Source organism: Marmota flaviventris, chromosome 12 (genome assembly GCF_047511675.1).
Source record: "Marmota flaviventris isolate mMarFla1 chromosome 12, mMarFla1.hap1, whole genome shotgun sequence".
NCBI lineage: Eukaryota > Metazoa > Chordata > Mammalia > Rodentia > Sciuridae > Marmota > Marmota flaviventris.
This window is the reverse complement of record NC_092509.1, coordinates 34,729,207-34,741,778: the sequence shown is the minus strand read 5'-3', so window position 1 is coordinate 34,741,778 and position 12,572 is coordinate 34,729,207. Positions and strand designations below refer to the sequence as shown.

At 34.3% G+C, this 12,572-nt stretch overlaps 1 protein-coding gene across 1 annotated transcript in view; it reads left to right on the top strand.

The window, feature by feature from the left end:
• Positions 1-12,572, top strand: part of Malrd1 (MAM and LDL receptor class A domain containing 1) — a 658,798-nt gene that overhangs the window by 480,708 nt on the left and 165,518 nt on the right. The window lies entirely within an intron of this gene.

The following is a 12,572-nucleotide window of genomic DNA, read 5'->3' as shown; positions in this document are numbered from 1 at the left end:
GATTTTTAAGTGTAAATCAGCTCACAGTAAAAACAAGATACCTGTTCCATTTTAATGAACTTAAACCAAGAATCTGCCCCACACGCAAATGTCTTTAAAGAAACAAGTTACTGCATGTGAACTGCTGCTCATTTTGTGAAAGATGAATGAGTTTTTTAATCTTTGCAAACCAGTTTTGAGATCTAGTTGTAAAGATTATATATTAGAGAGCAACACCTGTGCCATAGCCTAGCAATTATTTGATTACTTGTTCTTTCAACTGGAATTATTTTCTTATCTCAAGTATTGTCCCTTGTAAATAATAACATCTATTAGTGATCACTTGCTATCTTTCAGGGTATGTACATTTTTAGGGTATGTAAGTTTTGTATATGTTATCAATTTTAATTCTTTCATTCACATATTGCAGTAGGTATATTTTCCCAATTCTACCATAAAAAATTTGAGATGAGACTCAAAGAAGTATAGCAAATTTTTCAAGATTTCCCAATAGACAAAAAAAATCTGATTTTATAAACCTGACATCCATTAATCAGTGTTATTTTTCAGGTTCTCTGTGGTCTACTAAGAAGCCTGAGAAACACGGGGATAGGGAGAAAGAAAAAAGGCCTATCAATTCTAATCATTGACAGAAAAGGGAGCGCTTGTCAAGTAAAAGTGCAAACATGCAAAGAGAATGGGGAATTTACACTTATTCTATATGAACATCTGTTTCCCCAAAGGAAAATCAGTAGAAACAAAAGAGAATGAGTCATTTTTTTAACACTATAGGGATACATGTGTAAATGCAGAACATGTGAAAATTTTGATTTTTTTCATTTTTACATATAATATATGACTAATCAGTAGGTTAACTTATTGTTTATGATAAATTCTATCCATAGTAATTGATAACCACTGACCCCACTAACATTATTAAACATACATTGCTATGATGATAGAGGACCTTAGCCTATGGTTATTTATTACTCATGAAAGCAAATACCAAAGGAAAGGCCAATAGATCTTTCAATGGAATGCAAGCAGATTTCATTCAGTTTCTATAAAATGCTCCTTCCTTAATTCAAACATAGCCCCAATATGTGCTTTCACTGTTCACCAGCGGGTCAGTTGGCCCCTTCAGTTACTCAGTTAAATGGCCCACTGCTTTTAACCATGTTTCTGTAAACAGACCCTAAAATAGAAATGTTGACTTCAGTCTTGATTTCAGATGCCTTGTTTTTGGTGGCTGCAGGTTTTTCTAAGAAGAGAGCATCAACTGTAGTACAAAAATGCTTTTATTGTCTGGGCAGTCTTCAGAGAGGTCTACTAACTGCAAAGAGTAATGGAGAGAAATTGGCAGTAGTATCTTTTTTTTTTTTTTTTGTAGGAAAATCTCCTGCTCTGAGTGGTCTTGATGGGATTGACTGTCACAGAGACTTGCCTTTAGCACCACCTTGGGTGATCCAGGCAGGATCAATCACAGTGTTCTCTAGCAGTTGGCGCAAAGGATGAGAGAATTTCTTCTGCCTTAGAGGTTGTGAGGATGGGGGCTAGGTCTGGGGCTATCTAAGGCAGTCTTTCCCACCATGAGGAGAGACAGAAAGAAGCTATCACATAGAGGCACAGAGTATTAAAAAGAGAGCGCAGGATGCGGGGGAGAGAAGTTAAGCCCTGGATCTTTCTCTGCTTGAGCCAATAAAATTCTCTTTTTGTTAGTTGCTACTGAATAAGTCATAATCATTAAAGAGACCCAATAGAAATTGTTTTCACGAGGTGATCATATATCAGTGATGAATCACAGTAGCTGGAACGAGTCTTATTTTTTCAACTATTGCTCTGGGAAAATTTGAATTATTCTCAGACTAGAAACCTTTCTGAGCATGCAATAATTTTATATGTGGATGAACCAATGAAGTAGAAGCCCATTCTCCCTACTCTTCCAATTGAGGTTTTCCATCAACATGCTATTGTTTTGCATGAGACTTTTGTGCTTTCTGATAGTCTCTAATTTGGGTGATACACTATTGCATTTCACTACATTTTTTAATGCAGTAGTTTTTAACTGATGTGTGGCTCCTGTAGAAATTGCATGGATAGTTTGGCAGATAGAACACTCCTTATAAAGCTTTGAGAAACTGCATCTATTTTCTTAAGTAACTGATGCCAAAAGTTAAACTAATATAGGCTGGAACTGTGATGGGAAATAGTATCCTATTTTTTATGTTGAAAAGAGATCTCAGAAGAAGAAAATAAATGATCATATCTACTGTTGGTGTGGTTGTAGAGAAATAGATAGTCATTGCTACTCAGTCTATCAATTTGCAATTATGAAGAGCATTTTAGTAATTAAAAGCTTTATAGTTTTTATATTATTTACTAAATAGTTCATCTCATCTATGTATTATAAGGAAATTAAGAATACATATGCATGATATTTAATTTATAAGGGTTTCCATCTTAGTATTATTCTTCATGTTAGAAACTACCTGAGCATCAAATAGTGGCAAATGGTGAAAGAGAGTACAGTCACTCTTAACACTGAAATATTATGGAGCAGTTGATTCCGAATCAATGATTAATGATAAAGAAGAGTACTTATAATTAATTAGTGACCAAAGCAGACTATTAAGGAATGACATTTTTTAAAATGTATCTAATTATGTGTATATAAATATTTCTATTTGCATATATGAAAGGTAAATGAAAGAAATGGAGGATACACACGACAATGGTTAATTATATGTAGATGATGTTATGAAAAGATGTTTTTTCATTGTCAATTTTATAATTTTTTGTAAAATTTTGATGAGACAGTTAGAAATTTAGCTTAAAACAAAGAGAAAGAGAGGAGGAAGGCTTGTCCTGGACCCTGAAAGTTAAAGATCAAGAGGCTGGAAAATTCTGGGGAGGGTTTGTTTTCTGATAAATAGATGGCATTGCTTCCTTGCAACCCCTCATGGGGGAAGGAACAAGGAAACTCCCTGAGATCTTTTTAGAAGAGCAATAAACCCATTTGTGAATTTCTGACCCTCATGACTTAATGATTTCCCAAGGGCCCCACTTCCTAATACTATTAACTTGGTTTGGGATTTCAATACATGAATTTGGGGAAGTCATAAATAGTCTGATAAACAGGGAAAGAAGTTGAACTGATTTCAGAAGTCTATTGCAGAGAAGTAGCTTGATTTAAATTGGCATATAAGGATACAGTGGCAGCAATGTCTGAAAAGAATGAACTGGACTTAGATCTTCACTGGGATATTGAGATTATTTTCAAAACAAAGCATTTCTGAGTTTTTATAAGCCTGTTAATGTAGTGCATTGCATAAAGCTAAGGCAGTCAATGATGACTTATAGAGCTGATGAGATTAAAGCTGAGAGTCAAACATGGATTTTCCTATTGCATTTCAGAACAACAACAACAACAAAACCCAAATAATTCTGATTTATCTCAGTCTTAGAAGTAGAAGGATCCATAAGGAAAGCAAATATTTCATAGGAAGTAGGAAGTCTTTAATACCTTTTGATAGTAAATAAATAGTATTCAGAATAATAAAATGTTTATATAGGTATCAGTATCCTTTGATTCAAAAAATCAGGAAGTTATAGAACAGTGCCAATTTCTGCTTCAATTGTGTATTTTCTAGTTCTGTCAATATTGTAGAACTTACACGGGACAATTCCTTTCTTTTACCAACCTACCTAGATATGGAAATAAAAAGTACTCTTTGAAAGGCTAGTGGTCAATTTTTGGTCCACATTGCCAAAAGAGCCCTAAGTGAAATCAAATTTAGTCGCAGTAGCTCAGTTTCTTAGCTTCTGTCTTATGCCCATATTTAATGCAATCCCTTGTAAGTTAGTTAATGTCTATGAAAAGAGGCGAAATTTGGCACAGGACATGATAATTTCTCTAAGAATGACTAATACCCTTTTATTATTCCAAACTCATTTTTAAGGAAATAAAAAGGAAGCAGATAGGTAACTTTTACAATTTATATTTTTCATAACATTTTTTATAATTAATGGGAATTTCTAATTGCTCCGGGGAAAAATGAATGACTTCCTAAAATGTCTCTCTTTGATAACACATGAATTAATAATATCTAAATGGGATTCTAGAAGCCTATTGTTCATACTTCAGAACAGTTAGCCTACCATGCTAAAATGGTTTTTATCTTAGAGTTAAATTTTTAGACCTAAGTGATTTCTAGTAAAACCTATAAGATGTGACATTTAGCACATAAATGTTTCAGTTCAGGAAACCATTGGTACTATTATTTTTGAAATTGCAAATGTTTTATTTATGTGAACATCATTACTATGAAGACCCATAAGATTCAGTTGCTCACTGACCCTCTGTTGGTCTTCCTCTTGATTCCTCCCTCTGGGTGATTCCTCCCTCTGGGTGATCCTCCTTCTTAGTAATTTCTCCTTTATTGTCCTGAGGAATCTTCAAACTAAGGCCAGCTGTCAGCCCAACCCAACTATTGAATTTTGTTTGTGTGCAAATTTATTGGACACATGATAATTGTACATACTTAATGGATACAGGATAATGTTCTTGTATATATGTGTAATGGTCAGATTTGGTTAATTTGCATATCCATCACCTCAAACATTTATCATTTCTTGTGTTGCAAACGTTCAAAATCTGTACTTCTAGCTATTTTGAAATATAAAATGTTAATTATTGTTACCCTAGTCTGCTTTAAACATGAGAACTTCATTTCCCCTATTTAATTGTGATTTTTACCTGCTAACCAACTTCTCTCTACCCCCTACTGCCCACTGTTTTGGTAACCACTATTTTACTGTCTAATTCTACGACATCAGCTTTTCTAGCTTCTACATATGAGTGAGAATGTACAGTAATTGTCTTTCTGCACCTGGCTTATTTCATTTAATGTCATCTGGTTAGTTTTATCCCTGTTGCTACAGATGACAGGATTTTATCAGGAAGCCACTATGGTGGCCCAGTATTTAGGAGTTTTGTTTTAAGATAATATTTAAGGAGAAAGACAGTAAAAGTGGAGAAGAAACCTGAGAACAATATCAGATGTAATAATAGCAGGTGTCAGATGTAATAATAGCAGGTGTTTCCTATATGCCACACACCATTTGACGTTCTTTGCATGTATTAATGGAGTAAAGCTCATGCCATCCAATGAACCCAGTGCTGACATTGTCTATAGTTTAACAAATGATGACAATGAGATCAAGAAAGTTTCAGGACCTTGTTCAAAGTCAGAAAATGAAAAGGTGGCAGGCCTGGGATCCCTCAGATCTGATGTCTCCAGTCTCTGCTTATCAATACTGTCTTCCTGTCTCTCAAGTGCCCAATGCTATTTTATGGCATAATGTTTACATTTTTATTATACAAAATCATTTTATAAAATTTTTCTACCAATGATTGTTGAAATGTACTTCTTAAAAAGAAGCTTTACATATTTCATGTTCTGCATATTTTAGTTTTCAGTATAAATTTTGTTTGAATCCTTAATTTTACAAAACACCAAATAAATGGCACACTGGAGTCTTAAATAGTCAGATGTTCGCACATACGTGCAGCATGTGTGAAGTGGTGAGGGGGATGCTGTAAGTACTTGTGCCACCTAGAGTTTCCTGTGAGGAATCCCATTTAATTATTTTGTTCTGCTGCTTTTGATGATTATCTTTGGAAAGAGCAGCTCAAGGAAAACCACCAAGAGTGCATCCTCTTTATTATTATTATTTTTTTAGTTGTTGATGAAACTTTATTTTTGTCTATTTATATGTGGTGCCGAGAATCAAACCCAGTGGCTCACACATGCCAGGCAAGCAAGAGTGCATCCTCTTTGTCATACTGAGGTCTTCTCTAGAAGACTTGGAATCATCTAGAGTTTGTTATTGAATCTACAGTTGTCTGTTAGAATTGTTGGAACTTCAGGGTTCCTTCCCCTACAACTTTAGGTAACGTTAAGAGGAAATTCTTTTCCCAGACCAATGAACTTCAGAGTAACAAATTTGCAGAGAAGAAAAAGAGTCTCATCCTTTATCTTAAATGCAGAGTGACCAATGGCTCTCTGGAATATGGTGCAGAGACACCTAGCACCAGAAATAGGCAGTTCAAGGCAGTTCAAGTTAAGAGAAAAAGAACTTCAGCTGGGCAAAGTGGCTTATGCCTGTAGTCCTAGTGACTCATGTGGTTGAGGCAAGAGGATTGCAAATTTGAGGTCAGCCTCAGCAACTTGGTGACATCCTGTCTCAAAAAAAAAAAAAAAATTAAATTGAATTAAAAAAAAATAAGAGAGACTGGGGATGTAGTTCAATAGTAAACTTCCCCTGGGTTCAAACACCAGTAACAAAAAGAAAGAAATGTAAAGAAAGAAAGAGAGAGAAAGGCCTTCCCATGCACCATTCAGCAACTGTCTTCACCAGCCATAAATAAAAAGATGACAATACTATGAATAATTAAATAATGAACCAATGATATATAGCACATAAAGAGTTCCTAATAGTGGAGGAAATGCATTTGAGATTTATGTTCCCTTAATCAGGGCACTAAGTTATCATTTAGTGCAGTGAAGTCATAATTTATAAAATGAGTGGCTCAGAAGACTCTGGTTACTCCCCATAGCACATTACACATACACAAAAGACCTGGCCCATTTCGCAGTTTTCACATGTGCTACGTAATTTTTTTCCAGGAATGTGTTGAGTAGAGAAATGGGGAGAAAAGAGAAATGGGAAACAATTTTAAATTTGAAAAGGGAAAATGTGCCAAGTTGAATATAGGTTTATGTTTATAAAAAATGTATATTCAAAAAGTAAATAGACACTGGATTGTATAACCTGGGCTTAAAAACCACCTACAGATTGGGCTTTTTTGTTTTATTCCTTTGTTTATTATGGAAGCTTAAAGTAAAACTGTGTTTTTATATTATGTTATTATAAAAGTTCTTGATAGGTGCCATGTATATTCTCTCTAGAATTTTATTCTTTTCTAAAGGACATTTTAACTTGTTTTCCAGATAAACCTGCTCTCTTTCAATCCTGTTTATGTTGAATTTGATGGCCATTGTTTTCACAAGTTGTATTAGGCTGGCAATTAAGGACAGCTTCGGGGAATAATATTAGAGACTTAAGAGAGGGAACTATAGTAAGTGTGAATATCCCCAGGTGTAAAAATTAGGGAGATAGATGTAATAGTTTCTGAGCATACAGAGTAAATTTCTGTCCTCTAAATACACTTGCAGGAAACCTAGATAATACCTTACATCAGAGCACTTCTTACTATTTCAAGTAGAAATATGGAAAGTGATATACTAGGGCAAGAGATCTCAATCTGTCATGTCCACTGGAACATTGCAGTCATTTATACAAGGTGAAACAAGTAATATTATAAAGCAATAGTTAAAATGAACCAAGATACATTTTAATGATTTGATCCAGTTTTAAAAACAGATTCAAGATTCACCCTATATATTATCAGAATCCTGTGTATTAACCTGGTATGTTTCATTGCACATATGAGAAACTCTGTTTTTTTTTTTCTTTTTCTGGTGTGCCAGGGACACTGTTCTTAGTGATATCCTCTGTGATAGGATACACCTATGAGTGTGCCAAGCACATGAACATCCTCTATCACCTGTAATGAACTTATATACTATCAGTTTAGCAAAGGTAGGTGTGTAGATTTTGACAGCAAAGAGGTACTTTGGTAGCAGAGATAGAGAAAACTATGCTGAAATGTACTGTGTATCCTCCCTTGTGGATAAGGAAAAAAAATAAGCCTTAGAATGGCAAAAGAAACAGTGCTGTAAGTTGCTCTTAAATTATAAATTAGGCGGGATGGAAAGGTGCCACACAAAAAGCAAAGGTTGACAAGAGAAGGAGCTCATCTAACTTGACCTTCAAACTAGACTTGCCCTTCACAGTATAATGAAAGTAGCAAGAAAAAAGTGACCTCCAGTTGAAGAGTTATGCTACTAAAAATTAAAATCAAGTCACAGTTTTTAAGACAGAGACATGGGAATTTGCAAAGAAAGGCATTTCTTACACCTGACTATAAAAGGACTAGGTGCAAAGTGACCTTGAGAAAGAACGAAAATCAGCTTTGCTTGGAAGTCTGGGTCCCAAGCTGAATAAGACTTCTTCAAAAAAACCATTTAACATATTCAAAGTTAAAGCAAGATTTTTTTTTTAAACATCTTTATATGGTGAAATCTATCAATCTGATATTCCTTATAGATTTAGACTTTAATGTCTTGTTTAGGAGTCCTTTCCTGCCATAGAATAACAAAGTATTCTTATTTGTTTTAGTTATTATAGAATTCTGATTTCTAGTTTTAACTGAATAGTCATTTATAATATTTTTGTAAGAGTAATAACAATTCAATTGTTCCAAAACCATTGATTCCACTGTTTGTCCTCCCTATCAGTATGACATGTCTCCATTATCATGTTAAATTTACATATGCATATGTCATTTTTTTTTACATGTATGAAAGAATGATCACTTTTCAGTTGATTAAAAATATATACAGGTGCATAAGGAGATAATAGAAACACTCATTTGCTTAATTTATATAGTTAGGAGAAAGGTCTTTAAATTCCTCCACATAGTTTTCCAAGTCTCTATTTGTCTTTTTGTTTTTATCATTCTCAGCTTTTCATATGTCAAAACTGTATTGTTGAATACTTGAAGATTCATGACAGTTATGCCTGATTAGGGAATTACAACTTCTGGCAATATTCAGTATCCTTCTTTTTACTTTGTCTGGAAGTTCTATTTTGTCTGTTAGTACAGTCATTTCTGTAGTTCCCTTCACTTCTTAACCACCCTGTATTTGTAACATGATAGTGGGCTTTAGTTATATCAGTTTTAGACAGTGTATGACTGGATTTCTTGATATAACCTGAGCTTCTGGTTTTCCAATAAATCAATTCAGCCCTCTCCCAAATGTTTGGTTACTGTTTCATCATCATATAGACCTAGTGTTGTGTGTTTTGTGGGTGTCTCTTGTTTCACCCTTTTTACCCTTTTCCTCCAATACATGTATTTTTTTTTTTGATTGATTACCTTTCCTTTGCTCTTATTTATCAGCAGTGATTATAAAATTTGAATTTTTCTGTATTTTAAAGCAGATGCATTTTTATTATCAATTTAAATATTTATTCATTATCATTGAAAATTAATTCCATGCTTACTTCTTACCATTTCATCTCCCAAATAACAGAAGACCTTTGGCAAAATTTTACAGTTCTACCCACATGGTGTTAACATTGACTGGAACATTAGATCTTAGTTATAAATAATTCATCTACTTTCTTGGCTATCATGTTTCATAAAAATGCTTCAGACCTCACAGTATATTAACATTAAATCAAACTGTACATTTTTACATTTTATAGTTATATTTTCTTTTTGTGGTGTTGGGGATTCAATCCAGGGCCTTGTGCATGTGAGGCAAGCACTCTACCAATTAAGCTATATCCCCAGCCCCCTGTTTTATAGTTATATTTTCTCATTAGTCTTTGGTAATTTCTATGCAGTCTACCATATTGGATTATTTTGTTTGATATGTTACTTTGTTAGGATGGCCAGAACAAAGTGCCACAGAGCGGGTGGCTTAAGCAACAGAAATTTATTTTGTCATAGTATTGAAAGCTGAAAGTCCAAGATCAAGGTATCAACATACTTGATTTCTCCTGAGGCCTCCCTTTTAAACTTGTACATGGTGGCCTTCTCACCGTGCCCTCACATGTTCTTTATGGAAGCACAACCTTAGTGTTCCTCCTGGGTCCATATATCCTGTTCTAATGATACCACCATTCAGATTTCAATCTCAGAGTTCATAAATTTCTCTGGAAATTTGATGGGCTCTCCTCATTTTTCACCTCAGTTGAACTTCACTTTATTTAGTTTTTCCAGTTCACTTTTTGTATTTCATCTATATCATTTATGCTCTTCAATTTATTCTTGGGTATATCTGAACAATCATATTGTTAATTTTTAAGAACACTGAATGCTTCTCTTTCATATCTGCCTGTTAGATGTGACTGACACCAAAATATTTTGGGGGAATTAACTACATCTCTTTCTTTATTTTCCCATTGTTTTTACTAGCAATCTTCCCTATGATATTCTGCATTTTGTTTAACTTAGTGTCTCCTTTTATAGTTTTCCTCAACTGTCTGATTTTTCACTATTGCTTTTTTAATCCATATGTTGATGAGACTAAATTGAATGATGTTACTATATGTATTTTAGTTCTTCAGACCCTGTAAGAAATTTCATTTTCTGGCTTTATGTCACACTGGTGTCAAGGAGGAGCTGTGTTTTTGGTAGGCTTGTGTTTATGATTGCCAGTAACTTGCCTATTTGTTGAGGGGGATTTAAGTTCTTGGTGGCAATCACTAGGAACAATAGTACCTCACTTCCCTGGTCCCAAGGCCCACTCTTGGAAACTCCTGAGTTGGATCTGCACTTCAGCAATATTTACCAATCCTGTGTGTTCTGGGTACAGACGCTAAAATCAGCAATTCCTAACACAGAATACTGACCTGGCTTCTTTGGGAGTTTTTTGATTAATTACTATATGGTAACATAAGCACAGTTCTTTTCTTAGGGTCCCCATCTCTTTCAGTTATTCCAGATTTTTGCTGAGAAAGTTCACTTGTTGTTGTTGGTAGTCTTCTTTTACTTATAGGTGTTTGCAAATACTTCGGTTCTGTTTGTGTACAGTTATCAAACAGTTTTCACTTGGATTAAAACTTCCATAAAGTTTAGATGTTTTTGCATGTTGTTAGCTGTGCTGCTGGTTTTCCAGGGCTTCTGGGGTTTTATGTCAGTATTTTTTCCCGTCCTTGAAATAGAACATTCCTGGGGAGTATAGGTAAAGCCTCTGTTTTGAGTTAGGCATCAGAACCAGAAACCATTTTTCAAATATTTACAACCTTTGCAGAACATTCTGAAAGTGAAGAAAATCCACCCAAAGGTCCATTTTAATTTCTACTTGTTGTGTTGTACTTCAAATTTTCCTTTACTTGGAGGAGAGGTGTTTGAAGGCATTTTGAAGATGGTCTGAACTATGATATTCCCAACTTGGAGAAATATATGAGTATTGGCCTAGCACTGAATGCTGAGTAGGTTGTTCTGCTATGAAAAGGCATGTTGTCTGTGCATTATTGTAATTTCTTCTAAATATACTGTCTCTGTCCATGTATGTGGGGTGAAACTATAGAGCCACCTCAGTTTCTCTGTAGCAATCATTCTGAAAAACAGTATAAAGAGTCCTCAAAAAACTAGGAATGGAACCACCATATGACCCAGCTATCTCATACCTCAGTATATATCCAAAAGATTTAAAATTAGCATACTACAGTGAGGCAGCCATATCAATGTTTATAGTAGCTATGCTTTTTCTCAGATCTTCCTACTCTGATACATCCAGTGATGCTTATTATAAACCAGATGATGTGTAGGAGAGATTACCCAACTGGAACACAAGAAACCTGTGTCATAGGCCCACCATTTTAAGTCCCAAAGTTTGAACACTCATAAAATTTCTAAAACTCTCTGATTCTCATTTCTTTTGTTTACAAGAACACCAGATACATTTTTTTAAGGAAAAAAAGCCAAAAGCCTAAATTGCACCCTGTAATTATTTTTGAATCTTATAACAGAGTGTTAGCTCCTCAGAATGAAATCACCTAGTTACCACTCTGAATAAGAGACTCACCCCACTAAATGAACCCTTTTTCACAATAGGTAATTTATGTTCAGCAATAATAATCACATGTATACTTTTTAAGAAGCAAATATATTTATTGTTGATATTAACTTTATAGACATCATTCTACAATAAGCCCAATAATAGCCCTCTTCAACAGATATTACTATTTCTTTCATTTAATAAAGAAGGAAATAGAAGTTTAAAAAGATGAAGCATTTTGGCCTAACAATTCAATTAGCAATAGAATCTGTGTCTTAGCACCTAAGCTGTTCAGCCTTCTTACTGCTAAGTACATTAAACACTGTTAGAAAGTTATATGCTTTTTATTTTGTTTTGTTTTGTTTTGTTTTACTTTACTTTACTTTTCTTTTGGTGCTGCTAGGATCAAACCCAGCACCTTGGACATGCTAGCAAGTGTCCTGTCATTGAGCAATACCTCCAGCCCTGATTTCTTAAATATAATAGAGATTACCAAAAATTCCTTCCTATGCCACAAACACTTAAGAAAATTTGCTTCATCCTTTATAGTTCCGACAATTGCTTCATGTACATGTGAACTCATCTAATTTTCTTTAAAGTGTTAAAAAAACAAAGTGTATTCTCTCTTTCCCATTTCTTATGAGAATGGCAAAGAAAAAAAGAACAAAAGGGATCTATTCCTTTTGTGACTGTACCCACTCATAGAGGATTCCATTCTCATGCTGAGTATTTTAAACTTTGTATTTATAATCACTCATTCCCCTATTTACTTACAATGAATTCCTTATAATCTAAAAAAGCTTACATACAGCTAGCTCAGTGATACCCAAAACACAGAAAAGGAAGTCATGGTGGTGTTTTATTGGAACAAGTCATTATTGGTAAACATAGTAA